General features: G+C 42.3%; 1 protein-coding gene across 9 annotated transcripts in view; it reads left to right on the top strand.

The window, feature by feature from the left end:
- The window catches only part of stk33 (serine/threonine kinase 33), a 243,418-nt gene that overhangs the window by 85,597 nt on the left and 139,409 nt on the right, over nt 1–18,412 (top strand). For 4 of the 9 annotated variants that reach the window (XM_038808129.1, XM_038808122.1, XM_038808126.1 and 1 more), the window contains 2 exons: nt 4,335–4,432; nt 10,385–10,509. The gene's annotated coding sequence lies outside the window, so the exon portion shown is untranslated. Of the gene's footprint in view, nt 1–4,334; nt 4,433–10,148; nt 10,205–10,384; nt 10,510–18,412 lie in introns of all 9 variants that reach the window. The other 5 variants (XM_038808123.1, XM_038808124.1, XM_038808128.1 and 2 more) reach the window with 3 other exon arrangements.

Genomic DNA, 18,412 nt, shown 5'->3' with positions numbered 1-18,412 from the left:
CTCTGGTCCTCAGCAAATGAAGTAACTGGGTGAGGGTCGCAACAGCCAATGGAGTTGCTAATTGCAGCTATACAGGACACCAGGAACCCCCCCCCAGGGTCCATCCTCACATGCATTGTCCGCATATAACCTTATCTCATATAAGGTAACGGAAGGAAATCTTGGTACCAGAACATCTGTATTCATCTGGGCAATCCACAATAATCGATCCATTTGAATGGGGCCAGTTATCTCCTGTTTACAGGACAGGACCAGACTTGCCCTGGTTGTTTGTCTGTCCAGTATATTTGAACTTGGCTGTTTGAATTCCCATCAGGCCTGTCTCACTGTGGTTTTAATTTAAAATGTCCAATTGGATATCTGGCCTAAGATTCAGGCCGTTGGCCATTTTACCACAGTCCCTCCCTTGATCAGCGAACCGGATCAAAAACTCTAACCACGTTCCCGGATGGACACGCATCAGAATCTCAGGCAAACAGTCCTAATCCCGAACCCAACATATATACATCCCATTTAAGATACAAAGAAAAAGAAAAACATTTGGAGGCGAGAGTCCTTAATATACCCCTCAGTCGCGACGTCGGATCACCGTTTCCATATCCAGGGGGCGTGTTAGTTCCTTATCCAGGGTATGTTAATTCAAACTTTCGGTTGATGGGCCTGTTCCTGTGCTGTATTGTTCTTTGTTCTTTTTGTTCCTTCCATGGGTCTGTATCTTTGTGTCCATTCCAGGGTGAAGAATCCCAAGTAGCAAACCGTGCGTATGTAATGCATTCTGTAAAGAGATCAGGGTAGCATCTGTTATTATTTCCCAATATTTGATTCCTTCTTCCCCTTTCCCCTCCCACCAGATGCTGGCTCACGCTCTTTACTTGACCCCCTTTTATAATATCTTTGTTCTAGAATCTGAGGTGGCCAGGCATCTATGTTAAATTTGTACCTCCTGTGGACAATGAGTTTTGTGGCTAATACCAGGAGGCAGAGTTACACAAGTAGAAGCCGCAAGCGCGAGAAGAGATAACGCAATATGAAATAAGAAGAAGCACGTGGAGATTCAAATTGCCCTTCCCGCCAGCAGAAAACAAGCTTAAGTAAAATTGGCATGATGGCCCATCTGATGCTCCAGGGATTGGACCTTGAATCTTGCAAGTACGGTTTATTCATCGAGCAGAACCAGTGTCTGCTACTGCGAGAAGATGATGCATTTTTCCTGTGTGAATTTTGGGCAGAACAGGCAGTTTTGTGGAGACCTTCCATGAAATCAAGGGAAGAAGAAAATGTGGATCAAGGGAAAACAAACACTGTATATTTTCTTATTTACAATTAGGGATGGTAGAGTTCCAGTATTCTTCCTGAGGTGGTGATTTTTAAATGGGCGGGCTCTGGCTATTGGTCATGTGATCTTCACACCTGTGATGTGTTGGGCTGCTGGTCAGAAAGCACTAGTGACTCAAGCTGGCTGCTCATCTATGTTGTGATAACAATGGCCCGTGACCAATTATACTTTTATTCGGCCCATGTGATTAGGCACAGACTGCCCAAAACCAGGCCAAAACTGATTTTTACCCTTCAATATCTTCTTTGGTGACTTGGTGTCCATTTTATGCGTTCACTCCTGCACAGTTATACAACATTTTGCTTCATTCGAGGAGCTACATAAATGAAAATTGTAATCTTTTGTGTCACCCACAGTTTACCTAGGAACCAGATCTTTAGACAAGATCAACAATAAGGGCAATTATGTTAGTGGCTGTTAAAATGACCTCAGCCTTGAACTGCATCATATCAAGCCACCTCAGAAGATATATGTGGAATTACTCAATCCACAATTCACTGGGCCATGAAGCAGGTGATAGATGCTTTGTTTGCCAGGGCCAGCTCTTTCATCACTTTCCCCATGGAATATAGCCAGCAGCATGAGACAGCATTACAATCTTTTTCCTGGTGGCATGTTTCCTCAAGTGCTTAGTATTATAAATGGTAAACAAGTGACTAAGTTGTCCACTATCTCGAAAACCATAACAGTCTACACATCACTATGCAGGGGGAAATAAACTAAATGGATTGTTTGTTGGGAGTGAGCATACCTTCTTGTATCATTCCAGGATTTGTTTGGACGATTTTGCCGAAGAAAATATTTGAAAGTAAGAGTTACATTTAATGTTGACATGTTTTTAATAGAAATATATTTTGACAAAAAGGCACCGAGTCTAATTGTAGTTAATATGCTAATATGGATATTATTTTCTACCGAGGTCAAGTGTTAAGACATTTTTAGAATTTATAGGCAATCGGACAAAACACTTTGACATCCCTTATTTTGGAATGTTTTGATTTTTGTTATTTAACAGAGAGATTAGTAGAGACAAGATGTACATACAGGTTGACACAGAAGGTTTTTTTGGAAAGAGTAATTCTGTGAGGGCAGTCAAGTTAATAGAAAGGAAAGTTAGAAATGTTTTCCCAGAAGAAAACAAGTTAGAAGTACTGGAGTAAAAACCGAAATCACTGGAAATATTCAACAGGCCAAGACTACCTGTGGAAAGAGTACAAAGGGAACGTTTCAGGTTAGCAACCTTCCAGGCTCCTGAGTATTTCCAGCATTTTGTTTTATTTCAGATTTCCAGCATCCATAGTATTCGACTTTTAGAAATGCTGGAGGATGGTTAGAAACTACCTTGCTTCAGTCAAATAAGTCTTGTTCTTTGCTTTGTGCTTTCCCTTGTGATAGAGTATGATGTTTATCTTTTCCCACTTAACTGCTTCCCCAATGCACCTCCCCATTGGTATGAGGAAGTGAACTCTCAGGATGCAGCTGAACCTATATTATTTTGGAAGTATATCTCAGTAATGCTAAAATCTGCTGTGCAGCAAAATGGACATGCATATGGAGAAGAAGTTGAACAGCATTGATTGCCTTACATGCTGCCTCAGAGAAGGTGTACCAGCTGAGAGAAAACACTTCTTATGCCATGCATCCTGTTACCCTATTCTGGATATTACTGTGACAATTTTTCTGAGTCCTGAAAACCTTTGTGCATTTTTTCACACAACTTATGGATCTTAAGAGTATGTACAAAATTGAGCTTAAATGCTACTTCTTATAGAACCGTGACTCTCATTTATGATGATGATAATTATTTTTTGCTGCAACTCCTGCAGCAATACACTCCGTGGAAGCTTCTCCAAATAGAGTCTTATTTAATCTGTTCCCATTTCTCTGTATATGCTATTAGCTGTTAGTCGTTATGCAATAATGTTACCTAAGACAGCCAGCAAAGAATACTGAAAATATTTCTTTCTCTTGTTGGCATTGAGATTGATTACTTAATAAATTGGAAGAAGAGGCTTCTTCAGTTTATTGGTTGTGTATTTAAAAAAGGGTGGCTATAGAATTGTGTGAATCATTATCAATGAGATATTGCTGTTGTTGAAGTAACTAACTGATTAGTAGGCCATGTCATTGTATTTTCTTTGGAAACTTCTGCTGCTCCTTCATAAATGTACTACTATTTGCAACATATTCATCTCCTTATTCGCTGGAAGCTGAAGACGTATTTGTGCAGTCATGTTCTGCTCATTGGTCCTTTAGTTAAAAACATCACATCATGTAACGGTTTGTTGTAGAGACCATTTGAATTCTTGAACTATATGTGACCTCTGAACAAAGCAGAGGAAGTACCTTGGTATTACGTTAGAAAAAAAAGGATATTTCATGGAAGAAAAATAGCTACCGTTGCAAAAATAAGATATGGTGCATCTGAATTGCAAGTTTTGTTGTCATTTCAGCATATCATACTTTCGAAGCATGGTTATGATTATTAAGGGCAGGATTCTTTGACCTCCTGACCACGTGTTTCTCAGCGGCACGCCATTTGCTGCCGGCGGGATTCTCCGCTCCCGCTGCCATCAATGGGAATTCCCATTGAAGCCACCCCACGCCACTGGAAAACCTGTAGCTGGGAGTGCACTACCGGCAGGATCAGAGAATTCCGCCACCAGTGACCGGCCGGAGAATTCCAGTCCACATGTCCATTTAAAAATAAAGCAAGTTTTAATATTGCTTGTACCTACTGAATCTTAAATTGCTCATTAGTGAGACTGTAGTGCAATATTTACAATTGATAACCAATGACTGAGCTGACCTACCTTGTGTTGAGCAATGGCATTCTAATCGGAATATTTTGTGCTTATATTTGGATCTGGAATAAATTAAAAAATTTAATACATGAAATTCTGTTTGGACTAAATCTGCATTGTGCCTTTATTTGAAGTCATTGGCCATTATTGTGCTTGCCTAATATTCATTGGTGCCCATTTTTGTTTCTTTTTAGGTGTGACATGGTGATATGGGAATTGCAATAATATGGATGGAATTTTAATTGTTAGACATACGTACAGATCAAACTAGGCTTCAGCAGACATAAGTTTGGTAAGATTCAGCATTTTCTCAAATATTCCTTAATTTATCCTTAAGTGCTGTAAATAATTTGATACAAGAAAGCAATGAGTTACATTTTGCATTTTAAAGACTGCATTTAATTTGGTATTTAGGTGTATCTTGACAATTTATTTAATTTGTGTGAGATGGTGCAAGATTTAAAGGGTCTCCAAAGGAAGAGTAAAAGATAGTTTACACTGTTGTATTATGGAGTGGTTATGCCAACTCATGAGTAAGTAAATATATTATTTGACTGTGTAGCCTACTTTCCCCAGTTAACATTTAAGTCATGTCCCCTCCTCCACTTCTGTTGCTCGTTATAATTAGACCTAATGGAGAAACATAGGAACATAGGAATTAGGAGCAAAAGTAGGCAATTCAGCCCTTTGAGCCTGTTCCTCTATTCAATCAGATCATGGCTGATCTCTTTCTCGTCTCAAATCCACCTTCCTACCTGTACCCCATATTCCTTAAACTCATTTTTTTAAAATCAAGAATATATCTATCTCCTTCTTGAAACCATTTAATGAATCAGATTCCATCGCACTATGGGGCAGCAAGTTCAACAAATTCACCACCTTCTGTGAGAAGTAACTCCTCCTCATCTCAGTTCTAAATCTATCTCCTCTCAACTATATTAGTGACCTCTCATTCTAGATTGCCCCACAAGGGGGAACATGAATGAAATGAAAATTGCTTATTGTCACAAGTAGGCTTCATATGAAGTTATTGTGAAAAGCCCCTAGTCGCCACATTCCAGCGCCTGTTCAGGGAGGCTGGTACGGGAATTGAACCCGCTCTGCTGGCCTGCCTTTGTCTGCTTTAAAAGCCAGCTATTTAGCCCTGTGCTAAACCAGCCCAAAATGTATGTACATGATTCGCCGGACTTCCCCCGCACCACCCACATCCCTCCTCCACCTCATCAAAAAATGTACTCATCCGGGCCGCAGTCGTATGAGCCCTGTGGACCACCTGGAACTGGATCAAGCTGAGCCTGGCACACAACGAGGATTCATTGACTCTCCTCAGGGCCTTCTCTGCCCAACTTCCAACTGCCTTCCCAACTCTTCCTCCCACTTCCTCTTCACCTCCCCGATTGGGACCCCTTCTAACTCCATCAGTTCCTTATATTTTTCCGAGACCCTCCCCTCCCCAACCCCTGTTCTAGGCATCACCTTATCCTGTAATCCGCTTAGAGGGAGGTGAGGGAAGCTTGGAACTTGCCTCTGGACAAAATCCCATACCTGCAGATACCAGAATCCGTTCCCAATCAATGCCTTTTAGTATTTTATATACCTTGATCAGATCCCCTCTCATCCTTCTAAACGAGTATAAGCCCAAACTGTTTAAACTCTCCTCAAACGTCAGCCCCGGAATCAGTCTGGTGAATAAACTTTGGAACTGCCTCCAATGCCACCACACTACCATGCCAGTGCCTCCAATGCCACGACAGAAAGAATTAGCTTACATTTATATAGTACCTTTCCTGTTCTGATGAACCCTGTAAGTGCTCCATCGCTAACGAACATACAAAATAGGGGCAGTAGTAGATTATGTGACTCAAGAACATAAGAGATAGGAGCAGGCGCAGATCATAAGACCCATCGAGCCTGCTCCGCCATTTAGTACAATCATTGCTTTACTTGGGCTTCAATTCCACTTTCCTGCCCATAGCCCTTGATTCCCTGAGAGACCAAAAATCTATCTATCCCAGCCTTAAATGTATTCAGTGATGGAGTATCCACAACCTTCTGAGTTAGAAAATTCCAAAGCCTCATAACCCTTGAGTGAAGTAATTTCTCTTAATGTCAGTCTTGAATGATCACCCCCTTATCCTTAACATTGTACCCCGTGTTTTAGATTCCCTGACCCAGCAGAAACAAACTCTTGGCAGCTACTCTATCAAGACCCTTCACAATTTTGTGCATTTGAACAAGATTAGGGGCTTTTCACAGTAACTTCATTTGAAGCCGACTTGTGACAATAAGCGATTTTCATTTTCATTTCATTTCATTTTCAAGATTGTCTCTCACTCTTCTAAATACAAGAGGAAATAGTCTCAATTTTCTCAGTCCCTTATCATAGGACCTATTTAATGAATCTTCACAGTATCATCTTCAATGCATGTGCAGGAACCCATATCCGGGAAGTTCGAGACCAGACATTTACCACATATAGGAATTTTCTGAATTTTTGGGTCCTTGGCTGTTGGCGTGGGGAGAGTAGGATAAATTAAAGCTAGACTGATTTCACCGCCATGTTGGCCCCAGCTGGGAGAGGGAAATTAGGGGATAAACGGCAGACCAGGCTTGCTTCTCTGTTAATCCCGGACCCAAAGAGCTGGGGATCCGTGTGTCCCTCCTTGGATATTACAGAGAGCAATGACTGAGTGGGACAGTAGGGCCCGGTTTTTGGGTACTGCAGTATTCCTTACCTACCAATTTAAAAGAAATTCCATTTGTACCCACTCGCTGCATCCTGTCTATTATGTCCTGTCTATGCATGCAAATATATCACCATACCAATATATAATGTGTAACTCCATTCGCACTTAACTTGTCTATTAACTTTTTGTGTGGCACCTTATCAAATGCCGTTTGGAAATCCAGCTATACTACATTTACTCGTTCCACTTTATTTATCTTACTAGTTCTCTCCTCAAAAACCTCCAATACATTTATTCAACTAGATTCCCCTTCAGTAAACCATGTTGACTTATTCTAATCATACTAGGTTTTATAAGTATTACTGCTTCCTTAATAATAAATTCCAGCATTTTCTAAGTGTTAGGCTAACTGGCCTGTTGTTCCTTATTTTCTCTCGCATTCTTTTCTTGAAAAGTGGGATAACATTTGTCAATTTCCAATCTGATGGGAGCTTTCTCGATTCCGACAAATTCTGGAAAATCACAGGCCAGCACATCCACTATCCCTGCAGATATCTCCTTTAGAACCCTAAGTGTATTCCATCAGATCTGGGATTTGTCACATTTTAGTCCCTTAAATTTCTCCAATGCTAGAAATACTAGGTTGATGTTAATTTGCTTAATTTCCTGACGATTTTAGCTCCTAGTTTGCCTTCCATTTCTGGAATGCAATGTGTTCTTCTACTGTGAAGGCAGACATAAAATATTTGTTCAGTGCCTTTGCCATTTCCTCATTTCATATGATAATTTATCCTCTCTCTGATTCTAATGGACTAATGTCTACTTGAGCTACTATTACTTAACAGGGTTTTGTATTTCTGGCTAGTTTTCCCTTTTGGAGGCCCTTTGCTGGTTTCTAAAACACTTCCAGCCTTCAGAATTGTTACTTTTTTTTTGCAATACAGTATTGTAAACCCTGACTCTTAATCTAATATTATCCCTAATTTTCTGAGTGAGTCACAGATGGGTCTCTGTTGCCGAGCTTTTGTTTCTCAATGGAATATATTTTTGTTGGATATTTTAACTTGTGTCTTTAAATGTTTCCCATTGTTCATTTACCTCCGTACCGTCTGTATTTACCAAACTTACCTCAGCCAGTTCTCCCCTCATACCTGTGGAATTAGCTTTAAGTTCAAGTTTTTGTTTATGATTGGAGCATGTCACTTTCATATTTAACCTAGAGTTCAATGGGCAGCACGGTAGCACAGTGGTTAGCACTGTGGCTTCACAGCGCCAGCGTTCCAGGTTTGATTCCTCGCTGGGTCACCGTCTATGTGGAGTCTGCACGTTCTCCCCGTCTCTGTGTGCGTTTACTCCGGGTGCTCCGGTTTCCTCCCACAGTCCAAAGACATACAGGTTAGGTGGATTGGACATGTTAAATTGCCCCTAGTGTCCAAAAAGTGTAGGAGGGGTTATTGGGTTATGGGGATAGGTGGAAGTGAGTGCTTAAAGTGGGTCGGTGCAAACTCGATGGGCCAAATGGCCTCCTTCTGCACTGTATGTTCTATGTGTCTCGGGTAACAATTCAAAGATTATTATCTTTGATGTTCTGCATTTTCATTTGGATCTTAACTCCTCAAAATCTCTTAGCGCGGAGCATCATTTCTTGTTCAACCTATGTCATTTGTTCCCAGCGGACGATAACTGGATCCTCCTCTTCTTGCTCCAAGTTCCTTTTCAGCCACATGGAGATGTCCTTAATCCTAGCCCTGGGCAGGCAACAGAACCTTTGGAATTCCTGGTTGATGCTGCAGAGAACAGTATCTATTTCCTGACTACACTGTCTCCTATCAATACTGCAGTCCTCTACTCCCCTCACTTGAATGGCATCCTTCACCATGACGCCATGTCCAGTCTGTTCACCCACTTTGCATTTCTTCCCCTCATCCACACAGTTAGCAAGCACCTCATACCGTTTGGACAGTCAGGGCTGAGGCTCTTCCATCGCTACCTGCTGGATCCCTGCTTGCCTGACTTGTTGTGACATCCTCGTGCCTCTGACTACCGACCAAATCAGATGACCTTATCCTAAGGGGTGTGATGACCTCCTGGAAAGTGTCCAGGTAACTTTTCCTTACTTGTGGCATCTCAGGCTTTGCAGCTTAGCATCCTGCTGAATGACTGAGCTGAAGTTCCTCAACCCGCTGACACTTAATGAAGATGTCTTTTCCCTGGATCACACAGGTATCCTGGAATCCCCACATTTTGCAGATGTAAGACACCACCTCCCCTATCATCTTTATTACGTGTTTATTAATTTGTTCGTTTTAATTAATTAATTTTAATAATTAAACTACAATGCCCAGTAAGCTTTACTAGTGCTCCTACGAAACCGTACTGTCGATAAAACCTTAGTTATCAATGAGTTGTACCCGTTTATAAAGGAAAAATGCGCAAATACTCCAACTGGCTCCTTATAATGTCACAGTTTGACTTTTCCCAAATGTGGTTGGTTCACGGGCTGAGCCCCATCCCCAGCTAGCTCTTTAAAACTTCTGCATCTGCCCTCAGTCTCGTCCCTTGCAATGAAAACACAAATTTCCGACAGTGCAGAAGAAGGCCATTCGGTCCATCAGGTCTTCACTGACCCTCTGAAACATTACATATGCCCACTTCCCCACAACCCTGTAACCCCACCTAACCTTTGGACACTAACGATCAGTTTAGCATGGCCAATCCACCTAACCTGCGCATCTTTAGACTGTGGGAGGAAACTGGAGGAAACCCATGGAGACATTGGGAGAATATGAACTCCACACTTTCACCCAAGGTCGGAATCGAACCCGGGTCCCTAGCGCTGTGAGACACCTTGCCACTGTGCCACCTTTGTAAGAGCCGGTGCAGACTCAATGGGCTGAATGGCCTCCTGCACTGTAAATTCTATGATTCTATGATTTCCACTGAAGCCTCTGGGTGTGCTCCCTATTTAGTCCCCTCTCGCTCTCTTTCAAGTCTCCAAGTCCACTGACTGCTCAAGCCTGCTCTGTCATCCAATACTTCCACATCATTCCACTTTCCCACTATATCCCCATATCTCTAGATACACTGAGTAACCAAAATATATCAATCTCAAATTACTTATAAAGTGTTACAGATTGGACAGCAATTGTGGCAATCAGTTTATGCACAGTAAGGTCCTACAGCAGTAGTTTGACAATGTTGTGCTAGTTGTTGTAATGTTGTTGGTAGGATAAGTACTGGCACAGGACATAGAGAAAATTATTCTATGAATAGTAACATGGGATCTTTTGGTGAATGGACCTCAATTTTCTGTCACACCAGTTCAGTTGAAGTGCCTAAATTCTGGAGTGTGTCTTCAATCACGTTCTGACTTCAAGGTGAGAGTGTTACTACTAGGCCGGACACTTTATGCTGGTCTCGTTATTTAGATTCTGTTTTCATGATTTATTGTGTTCACAATAATTCAATGCACTTAGTTTCTTTGAGAAAATGCACAATCTCAGTTTTCTCCAGAGATTCACTGTAGCCATTTTGTATTGTTTAAACTGGATTCCTAGCCAAGGAAGCCCAAAAGAGACCTGAGCAGAAATAGCAGGAAAAAAATAAAAGACTTAAATAAAGAAGAGGTGGAAACACGAATATCAGAGAAAAAAAGCTGGAATTGAGGGAAGAAAGGTAGCCAGTGAGTAAACAGAAAAATATTTTTTAAATAAGCTATTTGTCAACATATATATAAAAGTATAAATAGAAGTACTGGAAGCGTCCCATTAAGAATTGACTGTTCAATTAATACAATTTTGTTTAAAAGGAGGTTTTAAATAAAATTATTTTTTCGCCTTTAAAACTCTTTTAATTTAAATTATTTCTTTCTTCAAGGTTTCTACGCATCGTAAAAGCTTAGTTTTCAACTGAAAGGGGAATGCTTGGCTGACTTTGGGCAATACAATGGAGGGATGAAGGGTCAACTACCCTTTTGAATGGACTCTTCCAATATTTGCTTAGACCATTAGTGAATGGCCTTTAAAGTCTAGATTCCCTGCCAATGTCTATCATCTAGATCCCATTTATATATTCCACGTGTTGCAGTAGCTGTGAGCAGCTGTCAAATAACTTAGGAGGTTTTATTCACTCCCTTGATCATCTTCATCCAAGCAATTTGCGTCTACACAACTTAGTGCAAGAGATTACAGAGGAACCCATTATTATTTCAAAGGAGGCTTATTTGAGGCCAGAAGGACTAAGGTCCAAAATATTTTCTCCCTTTTAAACCATATCTCTGGACCTTTTATATAGGTTCCAGCTTACAAGAGGCTTTTGCTGTAGCATGCTGCAGCCTGGTTTTGTATAGATCGCTGGCCATCCCTTTGGGATGCCCAGTGGATACTAATCAAAGTGGCAAATCTGGCAGCTTCCTCTGGTACAGTGACTGCATGTTCTTTGAACAGAGACCTGAAGAGTTATCAATGCAGGTAGTGGAAGCCTTCACCCTAAAGAATTATATCACATCTTTTGAAATTCCATAATGTACAATGGCAGTCTGCTGCCACACATCTTCCTCTCACTCAGCGAGCACTTAAATACGTGGCTAGTTAAGTTTTTCTATTCACCAAAGAAAATTTGTGGTGAGTTAGGTGAACCTCTTTATGTAAATATAGAACATAGAACAGTACAGCACAGAACAGGCCCTTTGGCCCTCGATGTTGTGCTGAGCCATGATCACCCTACTCAAACCCACGTATCCACCCTATACCCGTAACCCAACAACACCCCCCATACCTTACTTTTTAGGACACTACGGGCAATTTAGCATGGCCATTTTGAGAAGTTTATTTATCTGGAGTGCATACCACTTTTGTTAAGAAGGACCATGTAGGTAAAGTAGGTTAGTGCAAGAAAGCAGTTAAAAAACATGTCTGCTGTACCACTTTTCCTGTCTGCACATACTGCATATTTACCTCTTACTTTTCCTTTTTGTTGTCCCAATACTACTTCCTCTTCTGCACTGCAGCTCTTTTCTTCATTTTGCTTCATGATTACATTTCTTTGAATTGTAATGTTATGCAGAGCCATTATTATCTTCAACATTTTAGCTGTGCTACAGCGAATTCTACTCCACTGCATAGCCTGAGCAATCCAAACAGTGGATTTTTGTTTCAGCATCCCAATGGTGTGTTCTACTGTAAACCCGATGAGATATGCATTTCTTTTGTATTAAGATTTTCAACAGAGCTGTCAGGTCTCCCAGATGTAGCACTTGGCACCCCTGTAACTTTTCAGACTGCAGGACATTGTGTGACAAAGTCGCAGGGCACACAAATATTCACATTATTTCTGTGATAACTTCATTTTGTGGAAGCCCACGTTGTCTACTACATGCTCATATATGCCCGTAAGTGGTTGAAAATGATGGAACAATTTTATTTTATAAAAAAGTACAACATGTCATATGGACACCTTAGCTTGACCCAAAATGGAGTCCAGGAGGGTCAGATGAATTTTGTCATTCCTTCATAGACAAAGAATTACCTCATGCCAGTCATTAAAAAGTAATGTCCATGGGTGGAGTGGCCTCCACATGAGAAAGCATTCAGGATGCAAAATCACTTGTGAATTTATAGCTCCTCTTGTCTAGATATTTACAGAAACTCAAATTTAATGGCTCCCCTCAGACTCAGCATCGATGAGCTCAAAACATATCAAATAGATGTAGCGAGAAACCACTTTATCACAAGCATGTGTGAACAGTCACCATTCATTCTGCATTGCTTAGCAATCACTTCTAACAACAAATCATCTGAGTGAATAATGGGAAGTATTGACCATGTGATCACATGATGGAACCTGACTAGAGATAACACACCTTATTATTCCAAGGATCAGCCAGGTGAAAGTCAATCTGCAGATCAACACAAGGGTCCATCCTCCAATAAGAAGAAAGGAACCCTGTCTAAATAAACAGTCTTTACAGGCAGTGAGAGAGGGGCTAATTTGTCTTCACCTATATGATTCATTTTCTACAGAAGCTCAGCCACAATGTCATAGAAAAAATGCAGAAACTTTTAACCTTTATTTATTTACAGAGAACCATGAGTAAAACCCATCAGGATTGTAATGCTTGGCTCTTAAAGGGCTAATTTAATTACATGATTTGTTTATTATTATTTGGTTACTTACCTAAGTGTACACTTCATCTCTAGAATTCACCTTTTGTGTGCATGCGTGCAACCGCGGTCGGTGTGTGTATATGCTGGTATGCTTGAGGGAGTGAGTGTTTTCATTGCATTTATATTTCGGGGTGTTGCATAAAAAAACATTTCACTTTTCTCTAATTTAAACTTACAAGAAAGCCTGTTACCTGTTTATTCTTTAAAGCTGCAACACGCAAAGGTTTACAACACTCCCTCTAAAATATACAGCATGTTGCGGACCACTGAGAGCGGAGGGAAAAGCTATCCTATCATCTCTCTTCATCCATAATAGTGCTATATTATTTGAAAGTTCAGGGTTGTTTTAGTGGTGTTGATTGAGGGATAGACATTGGCCAGGACTCTGGAGAATTCACTTCAAATGTCTTTGGATAATGTCATAGGATCTTTTATCTGAAAGGATAGTTTCCCCTAAGTTCATGCTTACCTCGAACAAAACTTCACATCGCCACTGGTATCTCACAAAATTAACTGATATCTTTTTGTTCTGTGATAACATTTTTGTGTGTGATTCATAGTATCTTGAGAATCATTTGATGTTTAAGTTCTAAATTCAGTTAATATTTCATGTTGGAACTATTGCAGCATGTTTTTTTTTACTCCAAGAGAGATTTTTCTATTATTCTGAAATGCATATTTTTTTTTGTTGTTTTTATGTGAGAAAGATTATTCCTGAGGTCTTTTTTTTTGATGGAGAAACAAATTAAATATTGAAAGCTTTTGAAATCAACAACTCAGACTAATTCCACACATTAGTATTTGTTTAAAGTCTTCACCATATACATGTATATTAAATTCAATACATGGGCTACATGTTTCAATTAACACTTTTATGGTAACTATATCCCATTTGGTAAAGCGATCATACTGCTTGTATTATAAGTTACCCTTGTCAGAAGCACAGTGCTAAATATTTTCAGCATCTCTCTTGCCTGACATTCATTGAACTACCCTGGTTTCCTAGTCATCAGGATTAATTGGTGGGGTTTGAAGCAGCATTTCCTATTCTACAGCTATAAAGCTAAGGGAACACAGTAAATTTATGGCACATCATTCATTTTTGTACAACTGAAGTTACACATCTTGAAACAAGTCCCCATATATAATCCTACAAACTATCTGCTTTTGTTGTTTGATGCCCTGCTGCCGCACTTTTGACAAAGTAATAAAGCGGAGGCAGCTCCAAGGAGCTTCTGGCCCACATTATTTTACAGATAAACTGTGTTTGTATTTACAACATTCAATATCATTCTTAAAATTAATTCTGCAGTACTGGTTAAAGGGGATAATTTTACTTGTTAACAGAGCTGTAACTCTGGGGCCGCGAAGTGTGAAGTCCATCATCCACACTTTGATGACCGTGTCCTAACAGGTCCTCATTGTTTTATTTCTTTCAGCCAATACCTTGTCTGTATATATTTTACTTTAAATTTCCATTGTTCGCAGTCATTGTATGATATTTTTGAAATCTAAGTACACTATAACATATGGTTTTTCACTGCCTGCTTGGAATGTGATTTCTTCAGCCAGTAAAGTCAGAGAAGGTGTATTCAGGCAGGATTCACTATCTTTGAAAGGGAAATAGATGCTTATTCAATTGTTCTCATGTAGGTGGTTTTCTCCGAATAATTGCCATTTTAACAGATATTGATGTTATACTTATGGGCTTGAAATTATCTGAGTTAAATTTGACCTGTTGTTGAAAATCAATATTATGTTGGCTTATTTGCCATCTGGTACCATGGCAGCACTCAGCTATTATTTATGTGATAGTTGCTGGCACTTCATATATTGAATCCCTGGTCTTTATTGGTACCTTGTTGTTTTGAGCACTTTTTTGAACCTCCATCTCATTAGTGTTACTCCATTAATACAAGGCATATTAGTGTAATCGTCTCTATTTAATATTTTGCAAAATAAGTTTATTATTTGGTTTCTGCTCATCCTCCGATATATCCCCTTCGGTATTGGCACCTTTTCGGGTTCAATCCTCTTGCTGTTAAAGTACTGACTGACTTATTTGCTGTGTTATCTGCACCCTCTCCAAGCTCTTCTCTTTTGCCCTTCTCATTTGCAATTCTTCTTTTTAATTAACATTTTATTGAGGTATTTATGGTTTTATAACAATAACAGAAGAAACAGTGTACATACAAATATAAACATAGTGAAAAAGCCGTCTTCCTCCCTCACAGGTCCCACTTTTTCTAACCCTCTACTCAAAACTAAACTAAACCCCAACCCCCCCACCCCTCTTTTTCTGCTGATGGTTAATTTTCCCCAAAGAAGTCGACGAACGGTTGCCACCTTCGGACGAACCCTAACAGTGACCCTCTCAGGGCGAACTTGATTTTCTCCAGACAGAGAAAGCTAACCATGTCAGTTAGCCAGGTCTCCGACTTCGGGGGCTTTGATTCCCTTCAAGCTAATAATATCCATCTCCGGGCTACCAGAGAGGCAAAGGCCAGAACGTCTGCCTCTTTCTCCTCCTGGATTCCCGGGTCTTCCACCTCTGGACTCGGTGCCACCCTTGTTTTCAACACCTTGGATATGACATCCGCAAACCCCTGCCAGAATCCCCTAAGCTTCGGACATGCCCAGAACATATGGACATGGTTCGCTGTATCCCCCTTGGTTGTAGGAGCTGGAAGGTTGAGACCTGCCTGCGTAGGAAGTCCCGTGCCTGCAGGTACCTAAACTCGTTCACTCCCGTCAATTCAAATTTCTCCTCCAACTCCCTCAGGCTGGGAAAGCTCCCCTCTATAAACATATCTCCCTTCCTCTCGATCCCCGTTCTCTGCCATCTCCGTAACCCTCCATCCAGACTCTCCGGGGCAAACCGGTGATTATTACAGTTTGGGGACCAGACCGATGCTCCCTCCACTCCCACATGTCTCCTCCATTGCCCCCACACTCTCAGGGCTGCTACCACCACGGGGCTGGTGGAGTACCATACCGGCGGAAACGGCAGAAGTGCGGTTACCAATGCCCCCAAACTAGTGCCCTTGCATGATGTCGCCTCTACACACTTCACCCATACAAAGCCAGAGATCACCTTATTGACCCGTTTAAAGAAGGACCGTGGAATAAAGATGGGGAAACACTGAAACACAAAGAGGAATCTCGGGAGGACCATCATTTTCACTGTCAGTACCCTCACAGCCATTGACAGCAGGAGCACATCCCACCTTCAGAAATCTTCCTTTATTTGGTCTACGAGTTGGGCCAGATTTAGCTTACGCAGCCGTTCCCATTCCCGCGCCACCTGGATGCCGAAGTACCGAAAGCTTCCCCCTACCACTCTAAACGGCAGCTCCCCCAAGCGCCTCACCTGCCCTCTTGTCTGGATCGCGAAAATCTCACTTTTCCCCATGTTCAATTAATTATCCGAAAACCGGCCAAAATCCCCCAGAATACTCATAATTTCTTCCATCCCTTCTAGTGGGTCCGAAACATGTAAGAGCAGGTCGTCTGCGAATAGCGAGACACTGTGTTCCAGCCACCCCCTGGCCCAGCCCCTTGAGGCTCTCAACGCAATTGCCAGCGGCTCTATGGCCAGCACAAACAGCAGTGGAGTGAGGGGGAACCCTGCCTCGTCCTCTGGTGCAACCTAAAATAGCCTGATGTCAGCCTGTCACACTGGCCACAGGCGCCTGATACAACAGTCTGACCCAATCGATGAAGCCCCTTCCAAATCCAAACCGCCCCAATACCTCCCACAGGTAATCCCATTCCACCTGATCAAATGCCTTCTCTGCGTCCATTGTGACCACTACCTCCACGTCCCTACCCTCTGGGGGCATCATAATTACATTCAGCAGCCTTCTTACATTGGCCGCCAACTACCTACCCTTAACAAATCCCGTCAGGTCCTCCCCAATCACGTCCGGAACGCAGTCTTCAATCCTTGAGGACAAGATCTTGGCCAACAGTTTGGCGTCTACATTTAGTCAGGAGATCGGTCTGTAGTACCTGCATAGCCCCGGGTCCTTATCCCGCTTCAGGATCAGTGATATCGTGGCCTGTGACATCGTCGGGGGAAGCCCCCCTCTCTCCCTTGCCTCATTAAATGTCCTCATCAGCAGTGACCCCAGTATTCTAGAAAACATTTTGTAAAACTCCACTGGGTACCCGTCCGGTCCCGGGGCTTTACCAGACTGCATGGCCTTCAGCCCTTCTGCTGTTTCTTCCATCCCGATTGAGGCCCCCAGCCCTTCTACCAACCCTTTGTTCACCTTTGGAAACCTCAACCCCCCTAAGAATTGCCTCATCCCCTCCGGCCTAGCTGGGGCTTCCGACATACAGCCTGCTGTAAAACTCCTTAAGCGTCTTATTAACCCCTGTTGAATCTCCAACCAGGTTCCCATCCCTGTCCCTTACTTTCCCAATCTCCCTGGCTGCCTCCCGCTTTCTGAGCTGCTGTGTAAGCATACTGCTGGCCTTCTCCCCATATTCATACATCACTCCCCTCGCCTTCCTCAGCTGCTCCACCGCCTTCCCTGTAGTTAACAAGCCAAACTCAGCATGTAGCCTCTGTCGTTCCCTTCGAAGCCCTGCCTTTGGGGCCTCCGCATAACTCCTGTCGACCTCTGGTATTTCCTTTATCAGTCAGTCCGTCTCTGCTCTTTCTACTTTCTCCCTGTGGGCCCGTATCGAGATCAGCTGCCCTCTAACCACCGCCTTCAGCGCCTCCCAGACCATTGCAGCCGAGACGTCCCCCGTGTCATTAACTTCCAGATAGTTGTGGGTACATTTCCTCAGCCGCCCACACACCACCTCATCCGCTAAGAGTCCAACATCCAGCCTCCAGTGCAGGTGTTGGCCACCCTCCTTGCTCACCTGTCGGTCAACCCAGTGCAGGGTACGATTCAAGATCGTGATCGCTGAATCCTTAGTGTATACTACCCCCGTCAGTAAAGCCCTGTTCAGGATAAAAAAGAAGGCAACCCGGGAGTGCACTTTATGCTTGTGCGAGTAGAAGGAAAACTCCTTCACCCGCGGTGGCCCAGAGCTCCATGGGTTCCCCCCCCCCCCATCTGCTCCATAAACTCCTTTAGCTCCCTTGCCATTGCTGGCACCCTGCCTGTCTTTGAGCTAGACCGGTCTAGCCCTGGGTCAATGACTGTGTTGAAGTCCACACCCCCCATGACCAACTTATGCGAATCCAGGTCCGGGATTTTCCCAAACATCCTCCTTATGAACTCCACATCTTCCCAATTTGGTGCGTACACATTCATGAACACCACTGGCAGCCCTTCCAGCTTTCCACTAACCATGATGTACCGACCCCCCACCCCACATCCGCAACTATCCTTCCTGCCTCAAAGACACTTGCTTGTTGATCAGAATCGCGACCCCTTTAGTCTTAGAGTCCAGCTCTGA

The sequence above is a fragment of the Scyliorhinus canicula genome, chromosome 9, assembly GCF_902713615.1.
Source record: "Scyliorhinus canicula chromosome 9, sScyCan1.1, whole genome shotgun sequence".
Taxonomy (NCBI): domain Eukaryota; kingdom Metazoa; phylum Chordata; class Chondrichthyes; order Carcharhiniformes; family Scyliorhinidae; genus Scyliorhinus; species Scyliorhinus canicula.
This window is presented reverse-complemented; position numbering and strand designations above follow the sequence as displayed.